Source organism: Podarcis muralis, chromosome Z, assembly GCF_964188315.1.
Source record: "Podarcis muralis chromosome Z, rPodMur119.hap1.1, whole genome shotgun sequence".
Lineage (NCBI taxonomy): Eukaryota > Metazoa > Chordata > Lepidosauria > Squamata > Lacertidae > Podarcis > Podarcis muralis.
In genome coordinates, this window is record NC_135673.1 from 43,120,937 (window position 1) to 43,136,653 (window position 15,717).

At 44.8% G+C, this 15,717-nt stretch overlaps 1 pseudogene; it reads left to right on the top strand.

Moving 5' to 3' along the window:
• Nucleotides 1-11,217: 11,217 nt before the first annotated feature.
• LOC144326221 (endogenous retrovirus group 3 member 1 Env polyprotein-like) lies at nucleotides 11,218-13,872 on the top strand (annotated as a pseudogene).
• Nucleotides 13,873-15,717: the final 1,845 nt, after the last annotated feature.

The following is a 15,717-nucleotide window of genomic DNA, read 5'->3' on the forward strand; positions in this document are numbered from 1 at the left end:
CGCGCCCTCTCGCGAGAGCTCCTGCGAACGCCGACAGGCTGAGCTCCCTCACGCGCCGGCCAACGGCAGCGGGGCGGGTGGGCGGGTGGAGCGCGATCTCGCGCAACAAAGCGAGAAGAACATGGCGGGTCAAGAGAGGCTGAGACCAAGCGGGGGCGCGCGCGCGCGCATGTCGTGAGCGCGGAACGGCTGCTTAGCGACGCCGACGCCTCCTCCGCCAATCCCGCCTTTTCATAATATACTCTATAAAGAGTGACGGCAGCGCCGCCCAATGAAATGTTAAGGAGAGAAAGCTACCCCCTCAAATCGTGGAAGTCGGCGCCGAACGGGAGGGCGCTCCTAGGTTTCAAAAAGCGCATGGGGCCGTTAATGGCGGGCTGAGGGAGGAAATGCGAAGCGAGGGTTTTTGTTGTCGGACTCTTTCTTTTAACAATGGAATAATAGAAGGAAGGGAATGCATTTTGTTTTCACAGGAAGAAAAGTACCAGAATATGTAATAGAAATAAACACGCAGTCAAAACCATATATGAGGCTTTGGTTTTGTACTGTGTGTGTGTGTTGTTTCCAAGTGTGACATTCACAAATACACAAAAAGAGCCTGTAGTCCATCTAGTCCCCCACCCTGTCCCCATAGGGACCTACCCGTCATGCTTCTGGAGAGCCCACAAAGCAGGACCCAGGCGCAAGAGCCCTGGCTTCATACGTGGCTTCCAGCCCCGGTCGCCATTGTGGCTAGTAGCCTTTGGCAGTCTTATGCCAATGTTAATCCTCCGTGAATTTGACAGATCCTCTTTGAAAGCCATCCTAGTTGGTGGCCATCACCGCCACAGGTTAACTATGTGCTGCAGGAAGAAGGACTTCCATTGGGCCTCTCCTGAGTCTTCCAATGTGTCATAAGAGAAGCCATGATCAGAGAGGGGAGTTAATAAATGAACCTCTCAGTGTTACGTATTTCTATGCAAACAAAACGTATCTTTTTACTTGTATCTTGCACATCTGTATGGATGTATCACTGTAATGCCACTAAAGAATGTAGCTGAGGAATGCAACTGTTGACTTATCAAATGTATCACCTTTTTGTATCTTTCTAAAAAGTGTTTTCTTACACTAGAAAATGTAACTAGAATAGAAAAATGTAACTGGAAGAATGTAGCCAAAAGACTTCATATTCTGTCTGACTCTCCATTGCCGAATACTTGATCTGTCAATATTCTGCTGTTCACAAACTGTCAAAATACCTTCAAGGACCACAGCGCCACCTACTGGGTCTACAAATGACATCGTGAATACACACAAAATGCAACATAAAATCAGTTTAATTAATAAATGTATGCAGAGCGGAACTTTACACCAGCACTGATAATTATGCAGGAACAGGATTTCACACCGATAACCGTTTCCCAAATATCCAGCCATTTAATTTTTTTTATAAGATATTTATTGGCATTTTCACAAATTTATATAACATAAAAGTCACAAAAAACAAAAAAAGACAAAAATACATACAAAAAACAAAAAACCACATGTATAACTTCATTCCCTTATGTTCATGAAACTTACTTTCCCGACCTCCTCATACCTCTCCTTACTGCATTCCAATCTCTAATTAATTCTCTTCAACAAATCCTTCCCTTAATTTCCATTAAAAAAATTTGACCTTTCTTTTCATATTTACATAATGATTACAGCTAACAACCACTTAATTTCAGAATCAACATCGTCTTAACATTCAGCAATTTTACAATATTTCTTAAGATAGTCTTTAAATTTCTTCCAATCTTCTTCCGCCGTCTCTTTTCCCTGGTCTCGGATTCTGCCGGTCATCTCTGCCAGTCCCATATAGTCTATAACTTTCATCTGCCATTCTTCCACGGTGGGTAGTTCTTCTGTCTTCCAATACTTTGCGATAAGTATTCTTGCTGCTGTTGTTTGTTGTTGTTGTTTAGTCGTTTAGTCGTGTCCGACTCTTCGTGACCCCATGGACCAGAGCACGCCAGGCACCTCTGTCCTCCACTACCTCCCGCAGTTTGGTCAAACTCATGCTGGTAACCTCGAAAACACTATCCAACCATCTTGTCCTCTGTCGCCCCCTTCTCCTTGTGCCCTCCATCTTTCCCAGCATCAGGGTCTTCTCCAGGGAGTCTTCTCTTCTCATGAGGTGGCCAAAGTACTGGAGCCTCAACTTCACGATCTGTCCTTCCAGTGAGCACTCAGGGCTGATTTCCTTAAGAATGGATGCGTTTGATCTTCTTGCAGTCCATGGGACTCTCAAGAGTCTTCTCCAGCACCATAATTCAAAAGCATCAATTCTTCGGCGATCAGCCTTCTTTATGGTCCAGCTCTCACTTCCATACATCACTACTGGGAAAACCATGGCTTTAACTATACGTACCTTTGTTGGCAAGGTGACGTCTCTACTTCTCAAGATGCTGTCTAGGCCTGTCATTGCCCTTCTCCCAAGAAGCAGGCGTCTTTTAATTTCATGGCTGCTGTCACCATCTGCAGTGATCATGGAGCCCAAGAAAGTAAAATCTCTCACTGCCTCCATTTCTTCCCCTTCTATTTGCCAGGAGGTGATGGGACCAGTGGCCATGATCTTCGTTTTTTTGATGTTGAGCTTCAGACCATATTTTGCGCTCTCCTCTTTCACCCTCATTAAAAGGTTCTTTAATTCCTCCTCACTTTCTGCCATCAAGGTTGTGTCATCTGCATATCTGAGGTTGTTGATATTTCTTCCGGCAATCTTAATTCCAGCTTGGGATTCATCCAGCCCAGCCTTTCGCATGATGTATTCTGCATACAAATTAAATAAGCAGGGAGACAAAATGCAGCCTTGCCGTACTCCTTTCCCAATTTTGAACCAATCAGTTGTTCCATATCCAGTTCTAACTGTAGCTTCTTGTCCCACATAGAGATTTCTCAGGAGACAGATGAGGTGATCAGGCACTCCCATTTCTTTAAGAACTTGCCATAGTTTGCTGTGGTCGACACAGTCAAAGGCTTTTGCATAGTCAATGAAGCAGAAGTAGATGTCTTTCTGGAACTCTCTAGCTTTCTCCATAATCCAGCGCATGTTTGCAATTTGGTCTCTGGTTCCTCTGCCTCTTCTAAATCCAGCTTGCACTTCTGGGAGTTCTCGATCCACATACTGCTTGAGCCTTCCTTGTAGAATTTTAAGCATAACCTTGCTAGCGTGTGAAATGAGTGCAATTGTGCGGTAGTTGGAGCATTCTTTGGCACTGCCTTTCTTTGGGATTGGGATGTAGACTGATCTTCTCCAATCTTCTGGCCACTGCTGAGTTTTCCAAATTTGCTGGCATATTGAGTGTAGCACCTTAACAGCATCATCTTTTAAAATTTTAAATAGTTCAGCTGGAATACCATCACTTCCACTGGCTTTGTTATTTGCAGTGCTTTCTAAGGCCCATTTGACTTCACTTTCCAGGATGTCTGGCTCAAGGTCAGCAACCACACTACCTGGGGTGTACGAGACATCCATATCCTTCTGGTATAATTCCTCTGTGTATTCTTGCCACCTCTTCTTGATGTCTTCTGCTTCTGTTAGGTCCTTACCACTTTTGTCCTTTATTATGGTAATCTTTGTACGAAATGTTCCTTTCATATCTCCAATTTTCTTGAACAGATCTCTGGTTCTTCCCATTCTGTTGTTTTCCTCTATTTGTTTGCATTGCTCGTTTAAGAAGGCCTTCTTGTCTCTCCTTGCTATTCTTTGGAAATCTGCATTCAATTTCCTGTATCTTTCACTATCTCCCTCACATTTTGCTTGCCTTCTCTCCTCCGCTATTTGTAAGGCCTCGTTGGACAGCCACTTTGCTTTCTTGCATTTCCTTTTCATTGGGATGGTTTTCGTTGCTGCCTCCTGTACAATGTTACGAGCCTCCATCCATAGTTCTTCAGGCACTCTGTCCACCAAATCTAAATCCTTAAACCTGTTCCTCACTTCCACTGTGTATTCATAAGGGATTTGACTTAGATTGTATCTTACTGGCCCAGTGGTTTTTCCTACTTTCTTCAGTTTAAGCTTGAATTTTGCTATAAGAAGCTGATGATCTGAGCCACAGTCAGCTCCAGGTCTTGTTTTTGCTGACTGTATAGAGCTTCTCCATCTTTGGCTGCAGAGAATATAATCAATCTGATTTCGATGCTGTCCATCTGCTGATGTCCATGTGTAGAGTCGTCTCTTGTGTTGTTGGAAAAGAGTGTTTGTGATGACCAGCTTGTTCTCTTGGCAGAACTCTATTAGCCTTTGCCCTGCTTCGTTTTGAACTCCAAGGCCAAACTTGCCAGTTGTTCCTTTTATCTCTTGACTCCCTACTTTAGCATTCCAATCCCCTATAATGAGAAGAACATCCTTCTTTGGTGTCACTTCTATAAGGTGTTGTAAGTCTTCATAGAATTGGTCAATTTCAGTTTCTTCAGCGCCAGTAGTTGGTGCATAAACTTGGATTACTGTGATGTTAAAAGGTCTGCCTTGGATTCGTATCGAGATCATTCTATCATTTTTGAGATTGCATCCTAGTACAGCTTTCGCCACTCTTTTGTTGACTATGAGGGCCACTCCATTTCTTTTACGGGTTTCTTGCCCACAGTAGTAGATGTGATGGTCATCCGAACTGAATTCGCCCATTCCCGTCCATTTTAGTTCACTGATGCCCAGGATGTCAATATTTATTCTTGCCATCTCATTTTTGACCACCTCCAACTTACCCAGGTTCATGGTTCTTACATTCCAGGTTCCTATGCAATATTTTTCTTTACAGCATTGGACTTTCCTTTCGCTTCCAGGCATATCCGCAACTGAGCGTCCTTTCGGCTTTGGCCCAGCCGCTTCATCAGCTCTGGATCTACTTGTACTTGCCCTCCGCTCTTCCCCAGTAGCATGTTGGACGCCTTCCGACCTGAGGGGCTCATCTTCCAGCGTCATAACTTTCATATGCCTGTTGTCTTTGTCCATGGAGTTTTCTTGGCAGGATACTGGAGTGGCTTGCCGGTTCCTCCTCCAGGTGGATCACGTTTGGTCAAAACTCTCCACTATGACTTGTTCATCTTGTGTGCCCTGCTCGGCGTAGTTCATAGCTTCTCTGAGTTCTTCAAGCCCATCCTTCTTTGACACCAATTGGCCGACCATACCCAGGAGAAAGGCCTCTGGTTTCTTCAGGAAGGTATATTTAAATACCTTTTTCATTTCATTATAAATCATCTCCCAGAAAGCCTTAATCCTTGGGCATGTCCACCAAAGGTGAAAGAATGTACCTTCAGTCTCTTTACATTTCCAACACTTATTATCAGGCAATTGGTAAATTTTTGCAAGCTTGACTGGGGTCATGTACCACCTATAAATCATTTTCATAATATTTTCTTTTAAGGCATTACATGCCGTAAATTTTATACCGGTGGTCTATAACCGTTCCCAGTCTTCAAACATGATGTTGTAACCAATATCTTGTGCCCACTTAATCATAGCTGATTTAACTGTTTTATCCTGTGTATTCCATTCCAACAGCAAGTTATACATTTTTGACAAGTTCTTAGTTTTGGACTCTAACAGTTCTGTCTCCAATTTCGATTTTTCCACCTGGAAACCATTTTTCCTATCTGACTTAAAAACCTCCATTATTTGATAATAGTGAAGCCAGTCTCGCACTTTATCTTTCAATTTCTCATAACCCTGCAATTTCAATTCATACCGATCACCCCAAAACTTCTTGAAAATGAAGCAAAAACAGAACTGTTACTCAAGATCCGCTGAAGAGGAAAAACCACTCAACACCTTTTGTTCCCAACCTCAAAGTGGACAACATCTCCATTAAACCGCCCAAGATCTTACAACATCCCACTTACCTTATGTTAATCCTCTCTTTGCGCCATTTCTGTCATTTTTCTGTACATTGATCTGTATGGAAATGAAAAGGTATTTAGGTAAAGGCAGTTCCTTTGTTCAAGGTTCTCACTCCGTCCTTCTGTTATGTAAGTGGGAACCCTGTTGCAACAGTCTTCTGTTCTTTGAAAATAAAGATCAAACTTTGCTTTTTCACCAATCCTGGTGTGGTCTCTGTCATTTCCCAACCAGTTCGGAGCCTTCACAACTGTGCTCCTTCCGAGGGTCCGGTCCTCTTTACGAGGCTAGGACCCCCTTGGGGAAGCAATAATATTTATTTCATTTTTGGCAAGCCAGCCAGGAGAATTGGTTTTACTGGGATTTTGGGGTGTTGAGGACTAAGAGCCCAAGCGCACACAGCCTCTTGTAAAGGGGGGCTTATCTTTCCCCGGCAGACCTTGAATCCCGGCTCTAACTGGGATCCTCAGTGGGACCAACCAGGAAAAAGCAATGGTGATCTAGCCAGCTGTTTTTTGGGGAGTTTCTTTCTGGGTTTTCTCTCGGCATTCCTGTCTTCAAAATTGGAAGCTCCCTGAGGGAAGAGGGACAGCGCGCTTGTGAAGTGAGTATACGGTAAGTAGGAAACACAGGTCATGGGTTGCGTTCTCTAAACCACAGCCACCAAAATTCTTTAACTCTTCCTTTCCTTCAAAATCTAAAGTATTTTCTTTTTTGTTATGTCTATTGAAAATGAATAAATATTATTGTAAAAAAAAACAGAAAACAAAAACGAAATCTAAACTTTCTCCCTTTTCCATTACTTAATTTTCACCACAGACCTGAATCCATCGGAGTTGCCCAGAGGAGGGTCTTGTGTGTCTCTTCCCCTTTAATTCTATTTGCCGACCTAGTCTCTTGGAGGGTGTCCAGAAAAGGTCGTGCACTTACTTCTGAACTAAACTATAATTCCAAAACGATAACGCCCAGGCGCAGGCGCACCTCTGCCATGGCTATCTTTGTTAGAGATGACCTATGAGCCAGAGAACGCAAGGGCATCTGATTCCTTTCCTTTCTGTTGTTCCTGAGTCCCGATCTGGCACTGCACTGTGCAAGCGTCCAGTAGGGAACTCTGAGTTTAGATTGTAAGAGGCAGGAGGTTGCTGTGGGCTCCCTGGCTGATTTAATGACCGAGGGGGTGAGCTCACTGACCGCACGGTTAGCTTGGTAGCCAGGAAGGCCAACAACTGTGCCAGCCTAGTAAGTCAAGGCCAGACGAACGGCAGTGTGTCACAGTACTAATCCTTGGAGTTGTCCACATTGAGTCTACTGTAGGATATTTATTGTGTTTCCTGGAAAAGTGGGGATAAAACCCCAACTGCGGTATAAAAGTAAAAGCCAGCGCTATGTATGGTGAACTACCAAAACCGCAGGTACAAATGACAAAGATTTAACCAGAACCCCTTAGATGGAATAAAGAGTGCCTCACAAACTTTGAGACCATAAAATGTGAATTGAGATCAGTGCCCGCTCTGGGACTCCCTGACTACCTCCTCTCCTTTTCCCTCTTTGTCCATGAACAGAGATGGGTAGCTTCAGGTGTTCTAACCCAAACCTTCTAGGGATGGGAGAGACCAGTTGCCTACTATAATATCCAGCTAGACAGCGTTGCAAAAGGGACAGTAGGCTGAGAGCAATAGCAGCAGCAGCCGAATTGGTAGAGAGAGCTCTAGAAATCGTACAGAACCAAGAACTCATTCTAAATGTCCCTCATGCAGTAGCCACCTTGCTAAATTTACGCGGCTGCCAACATTTCAGCAATGTTAGACTCAGCCAATATGAAGGTGCCCTGCTGACCCCCTCAAATGTCTGTACCAAAAGGGTTAATACCCTCAATCCCGCTACCCCTTAGATGGAAAATAATAATAATAATAATAATAATAATAATAATAATAATAATAATAATTTTTATTTATACCCCGCCCTCCCCAGCCAAGGCCGGGCTCAGAGCGGCTTACAAGCAATAATAAAAACAAGTTGAATGATTACAACTTAAAAACAAAATTAAAATACAACATTAACATACGGAAACATTAAAATATTAAAATGTAGCCTCATCGCAGGAAGAGAAGGAAAGGAAAAAAGAAAGAGAGGGAGGGAGTCAAATTGGCTCCAAGCCAAAGGCCAGGTGGAACAACTCTGTCTTACAGGCCCTGCGGAAAGAAATCAGATCCTGCAGGACCCTGGTCTCATGAGGCAGAGCGTTCCACCAGGCCGGAGCCAGAGTTGAAAAGGCCCTGGCTCTGGTTGAAGCCAATCTAACCTCCTTAGGGCTCAGGACCACTAGGGTGTTGCTATTTGTGGACCTTGAGGCTCTCCGTGGGGCATACCGGAGAGGCGGTCCCGTAGGTACGAGGGTCCTAGGCAGTGAAGGGCTTTAAAGGTCAAAAGCAGCACCTTAAATCTGACCCTGTACTCTACCGGGAGCCAGTGCAGTTTGAAAAGCACTGGGTGAATATGCTCCTATGGCACAGACCCCGTGAGGAGCCTCGCTGCAGCATTCTGCACCCTCTGGTGTTTCTGGGACAGCTTCAAGGGCAGCCCCGCGTAGAGCGAATTACAGTAGTCAAGCCTGGAGATGACCATCGCCTGGATCACTGTGGCCAGGTCAGGGCGGGAAAGGTAAGGGACCAACTGCTTGATGCGGCGAAGGTGGAAAAATGTCGCCTTGGCTGTTGCTGTAACTTTCGCCTCCATGGAAAGCGAGGCATCAAGGATTACACCCAAACTCTTAACAGAAGGCAATGGCACTAATTGGGCCCCCGCAAGAGAAGGGAGTTGGTCCCTCATCCCCATGCCATCCCAACCCAGCCATAGGACCTCTGTCTTTGAAGGATTTAGTTTCAATTGGCTCCCATGAAACCATCCAGCCACAGCTTCCAAGCATCTGGTCAGTGTGTTTGGGGCCGAGTCGGTGTGGCCATCCATCAGCAGATAGAGCTGAGTGTCATCAGCATATTGGTGACAGCCCAGCCCAAAGCTCCGGATAATCTGGGCAGGGGGGGGGGGCGCATAAAGATGTTAAAAAGCATCGGGGAGAGAATTGCGCCCTGCAGCACTCCACACACCAAGGAATGGCGCAATGACATTTCCCTCCCTAGTGCCACCCTCTGTCCCCGACCAGAGATAAAAGAGCACAGCCAGTTACGGGCTATGCCCTGTATCCCCACGTCTGCGAGGCGGTGGTCCAGAAGATCATGATCGACCATGTCAAAGGCTGCTGACAAATCTAAAAGGATCAGCAGCCCTGACCCACCTCGATCCAGTTGTCTACAGAGATCATCTGTTAGGGCAACCAGAGCCGTCTCGGTCCCAAAACCAGGACGGAAACCGGACTGAAATGGATCTAAAGCTGATGTTTCCTCCAGAAACCTACCAAGCTGTTCAGCAACCGCTCTCTCAATTACCTTACCCAGATATGGAAGATTTGAAACTGGGCGGTAATTGGATAGGTCTAAGGGATCTAATAAAGTTTTCTTTAAGAGTGGACACACTACTGCTTCCTTCAGTTCCCCTGGGAATGTCCCCGTGTCAAGGGACAAATTGATAATTTCAACCAGGGGGGTCCGCGCAACATCTGGACACTCCCTAATCAGCCAAGAAGGGCACGGATCAAGGAGGCAGGTGCTGGGCCTACCAACTTGGAGGAATCTATCCACATCAGCAGGGAGTATCCGATCGAAATGGTCCAACACTGGACCTGAAGTCAGTCGAGGGGCCTCCAGTTCAGTCACTGTATCTAAATTGGCAGGGAGGTCACGGCGGAGCAACAGGACTTTCTCCGCAAGAAAGCTCGCGAATGCCTCACAGCTGTGGGTCGAATTTGTGCTTAAATTTGGTTGTCCTCCTAAGGACGTTATTGACCTAATTATTCTAAAAAGTTGTGCCGGTGACGGAGCCATCTGTTCCATCCCCTGCTCCATCCCCTGCTCAGGTGGTGAACCTATTTGGGCTCATCCGTGAAAACAGATGGATCCTGATAGATTCCGACAAGCCTTGAGGGACCCTGCTCCTCCTGGCGACTCATTAGATGACCTTGACTGGAATAACCGGCTCTTGTCAGCTATTGATGAGATCGCCCCTAAGCACCCTCTGTGACCCCGCCGAAACCGGGCCCCTTGATTTACTGAGGAGCTCCGGAAAATGAAGCAGGATCTCAGACGGCTAGAGCGAGTATGGCAACGGACTCGTGACGGAGCCTCAAGAACATCTTATAGGACGCTTATGAAAGCCTATGAGATGGCTATGAAAGCTGCTAAGAAATCTTACTTTGCAGCTTCCACTGCATCCGCTAGCTCTCGGAAACCGCCTTGCCGACTCAGCGGCTCAACAAGCCGCAGTCTCCCTGCAGCCCAGAATGAATTTCAAGCTATCGTAGCCCCTTCAGACATTGATTTCACATGGATGTATAACACTGCCCAGGCTGAAGAAATTAAAAAATGGCAGGATCTATGGGGGCACAAAAATGGCCAGGTTAGGACCCTTCTGACGACCGCCTCATAATGCCAAAGGCATGGGTTCCCAAACATTTATGTGTTCTACACCAATGCACACATTGGGGGGCAAATAGGCTGGCTAATAGCCTTCTCAGACACTGGTATGCCCCAGGCGCTCACCAATATGCCAAGGCTGTTTCAAAGAACTGTACTATTTGCGCCAGCTACAACCCCAAAAAGGAAACCCTGAAAACCCCCTGGATCCAGACCATGGGCTTTCCTTCTCTTTGAGAGTCTACAGTTGGACTTTGCAGAACTGCCTAAATGTTTGGGTTACAAACATATACTTGTCATCACAGATCAGCTGACTTTTGGGCCGGAGGCATACCCTTATAAACATGCAACTGTGGCACACCTCCTAATGCAAGAAATTATCCCAAGGTATGGGGTGCCTAGACGCTTGGATAGCGATCTTGGTTCTCATTTTACTGCAGAAGTAATACAGGATGTGGCAAGGGCATTCGGTATCAAATGGCAACTGCACACGCCATATCACCCCCCGTCTTCAGGACAAACTGAATGTATGAATGGACTCATTAAAAAATCAGTTGGGGAAAATGTGTGCAGCAATGGGACTCAAGTGCATTAATGCCCTTCCCCTTGTGTTACACAACATCAGGAGTCAGCCAAGGGGATCCTTGAAACTTTCCCCTTATGAACTTTTGTTTGGGCGCCCATCCCATACTCATACTACCCAACTCCCAATTTCTGAACTTGATGTGGGAGCTGCCTGCCTGCATCTCTGCATCTAATCTCTATCCTCATTCCAATTGCCACCCGTATTCCACCAGGGCTCCAGTGTGGGGACACTCCTATTAAACACTTCTTGCTGACACCAAGGACCTCAACGCCCTTGGAGATTTCCACTTCTGTCTGCCAGGCACCAGGACTCTACTCCCCCATGATTTCCAACCACAACTGAAGAACACACAAGCCTGGGAACTAACTGTCAGAACCACCTCTTATGCCATCTTGAGATGAGCCTTCTACACCCTCAAGAACTCATGGAACCGCCTGATCTGTCATAACGGAACTTACATCCAAACCCAATGGGGAAAAGTTATCAGACAATATGAACCATCCAAAATTGGAAAGGGACTCTGGGAAAGCCACACAGATTCCATGTACCATGAACACTGGACTTATGGATTTTATTGCAGTGACCTCACAACTACCTCCATTATTCCTTTTTTTTTATTAAAAAAATGATATTTATTACTTTTTCAACATTTTCAACACAACACTACAAACAAAAAAAGAAAGAAAACACAATACAAATACAATACAAAAACGCTACATAGACTAACAAAACAAAGCAAAAACAAAAAAAAAAAACAATTTTAAAACACCTCAAACATTTTCAATATCTTATATTTCATTCACTTATTTCCAACGACCTCCTCACACCTCCCTTTTTGTATTCCACTTCTATTAATTGTTTCAGCAATTCCTTTCCATCTTACTCTGTTTTCTATCCAATAATTATCTTAACACATTCTTGCCTTATTTTCCTTTAATTTTCTATTAATCTATTTATACTTAATTCCTTATAACATTTCTACTAAAGCCATATAAGTTCATTCCAACATTTTTCTAACATTCCTTAATTTTACAATATTTCTATAAATAGTCTTTAAACTTTTTCCAATCTTCTTCCACCGACTCTTCTCCCTGGTCTCGGATCTTGCCAGTCATTTCCACCAATTCCATATAGCCCATCAACGTCTGCCATTATCCAACACTTCAGTGTTTTCAAGAAGCAGCCATTCACTCAACCAGCAAAAAGCAGATGGTTCACAACAAAATTTAGAGGTCTGGCAGGGCAAGTCCACCTCCTTCTTTTGCATCCAGCAATATCTTAAGTTTTACTCGAGGCTTCCTGCCGTGCCAAACAAATCTAGCAACATCCCTCTGCCACCTCCTGAAACAATCCATCCCATCCAAAGCTTGCTACCTCCATTATTCAAGGTATCTGTGTCCGGAGATTCTGTTGTGTATGGGATTTGTGCACAAACCCTGACTGGGTGGGAAAGGCATATCTCGAGGGCTGGTTACATCCCGTGGGTGGAGGGAAGGTTTTGGAATGGGATCCAGAGGGGCCGCAGTGGTGTGGAGGTATAGCAAATGATTTAAAACTCCTCAAATCTCAGGATCCTCTCCACCCCATAGAAACAGCCCCGAGACATGTGAAACACCCAGAGATAACCCCTCCGCCCCAGTCCCACAGACTATCAGCATGGCAAGGAAATGAGTAAGTACAACTTCTACAGAAGGTTGTGCAAATCGCCAACCTTTCCCAGTGCTGGATTTGTGCCCACACTCTGTCACAAATTGAAGAAGGGGTGCCTTTCATAAGCATGCCCTTCACGTTAGATCAATACAGATCCACTTACCTTTTACAGTGCAATTTTACTTTCCTGAAACCCAGTGCCCAATACATCTACCTGAGTGGTCGGACTATTGGACCTGTGTGCAAGGAGTTCTCGGGAACTGGAGACCACATAGGATCCAGCACCTGTACTGTCACCATTCGCACCGACCCCGAGGGACTCACCACACTGGTTCGCAATCACTTTCACACCCACTCATTCCCTCATCTCTGCCTTGACTGCAGTACTGACTCCCTTCACACAAGAGACACCCTTGCCAGATCTCACAAATGCCTTCCGCACAGGACACATAGAAAAACCCCTGGGAGGCTTGTTTTGGGTCTGTGGGCAGAGAGGCTATACACGGATTAACATTCACATGCAGGGTTCCTGTTTCCTCGGTCACATTCATCCAGGGTTTCGAGTAACCCTATCACCACCAGATGGCCGCTTAAGAAACAGGCGATCCCCCACACCCACAACACAGCCATGACCTAAACCAAATGGGGAGACGTGGCTTCAAGCCCTCCTCCCGGCTTACGGAGCTTTCTCAAATCATTTAGAGCTCCTCAGACTCACCGATGTCCTTTTACAATTTATGAAGGGATCGGAAGCTACCACGCATTCCGTCCTTACTGAGCTCACAAAGGTGCATCAGATGATGATTCAAAATCATCTTTCTCTAGACTACTTATTATCGTCTCAAGGAGGCGTATGCAAATTAATAGGGACCGAGTGTTGTTCTTTTGTATCAGATCAGACCCTCAACATTACCGGACGCCTCGATTCCATACACACCCTAGCCGATTCCCTTCGAAAGATCCCTCAAGAAGGTCTTTCTGACTGGGATCCTTGGTCATGGCTGCCTCAAACCTCTTGGCTCCACAAATTAGCAAGAGGCATTCTATTTATATTTGTTTCCCTAATCGTCTTCTTTATCTTCTTGTGCTGCTGTACACAATGTTTTCCAACCCTTATGACAGTCCTCCGCACACCCACTCACAGCACTCCCATTCTTGCACCCTTGCAAACTGCCCATGCACTACCTGAGGTTATACCCATGTATCATCTGGGTGAGGGAGAATATGTGTCCATGAATGTGAGGCAATAATTCCCCCCCCTCAAAAAATTTGAGTTGTTATGTTGGAAAATATGTGCAAAAACTAATAAAAATTATATTTAAAAAAAACACATAGAATAAGAGAACAAGAAGAACATACGTTTAAAGAAGATTGGGAAATGTTTATTGAATATATGGGGGGAATTGTGTACACTTGAAAACGCTGGCAGCATTAAGATAAATTCAACAGTGTAAATAAGTTTGCCGGATGTAATAATGGAATACTGAATGGTTTAGTTTATGTAAAATATGCAGAGATTTATGGTATGCAAAATGAACCATGGAAAGAGAAGAAGGGAAGTCATTGGTACTTTAAGGATATTTAAATGAGTATTCAAAATTGTAAAACAGAACATTTAATAATTACACACACATACACACACACACACACACACACACACATATGGACCATGGTGGACTGACAGCCGCCCACATCATAGTTCCTGTTCCCTCCCCTTCCCCTTCCCAAGAGGAGCAAAGCACCACTGGAGCAAAGAGAATTGATTAAATGGCTGATTTTTAGTGAATTTATTAAGTTTCCCCATAGGCTAACATTGTGACAATATTGGACAATATTGTTGATTGATACTTTCCCTTAGTTTACTTAAGGCTTGTGGCCTCCATTACCACCTCCACAGGGAGTCAAATCGCTGAGGTTTGCAGAGATTTTAGCTCAGATTTCGCAGATGCCATGCTTTGCAGAGCCTGTTAATAATAATTTTCACCTGTAGACTCCACTGTTGTGTAAGGTGGATCTTTTCTGTGATTGGCTACCTATGGAATGAAGATGTTCCTGATAAGGCAGTTGAGTTCTAATGAAGGAAAATGGGGTCAAGCAAGATTCCTTGCCTGAAATGGTGCTGGAGCCCCAATTCTGGCTGTTTTATGGCAGGGAAAATGTATGTATGGCATGTATACATTTTTAAACTGTGCAGCGAAGTCCTTGCTGAGTGCCATGGCCACTGTCAGGCTGTGTGGACCCGCACTCAGGTCGGGCTGCTGCTATCTATCTGTGAGCACAAAAATAAGGCAGCCCCCCTCCACCCATAACACTGGGCAACTCCTATTTATACCGGCTCAGTTTCCCTTTCACTGAGCACCCCTCTTAAGCAGGTCCACATAGCATTGGATTACAGAATTTACCACCCATGCTCTTTATTCAGAATACAGAAAAGGTGCAAAGAGGTTTTCTTCTTGCACATTGCTGAAGAGGGATATCCGACACCATAATGTGGTTCAGTCTTGGATATGGCAGCCATTTTGTGTTTTGTCATGCCCTTACTGGGATTTATCTAAATTCTGAAAGGCAGTGATTTCTTTCCCATTCTGGGTTCATCACAGCTGGTGCTGTTTCCAATCCTTGGTATTTAAACAGGTAATTTCAGTGGAAAGAAAATGTCAAAAAATGATGCAGTAAATGGCATCAGTATTTACATAGTGTTTGTGGTCTAAACAATGATAAGCAAACATCACTTGTATTTGCTGGCATGATTGTACCTCTTAACATCTAACAAACATGCAGGAATTTCCATTCCTGTTTTCATGTCCAACAAAATTATTCAAGATTCCTGGGAGCATTATACACATGGATGTGAATGGCTAGTAATAAACTGAGAACCATAGGGTATAGAACAGATGCTTCCAAAAGCATATGTGTTGTGATGCTTTTCCGTATGGTAGGGACAGTCAAAGTGTTTCCTTCTAGATATTGTTCAGCTACAACTCCCATCGTTCCTGACCATTAACCATGCTGGTTGGAGCTGATGGGAGTTGTAGTCCCAGAACATGTGGAGGGCACCATGTCTGCAACCCTTCTGTACAGTGCAGGCAGTAGAG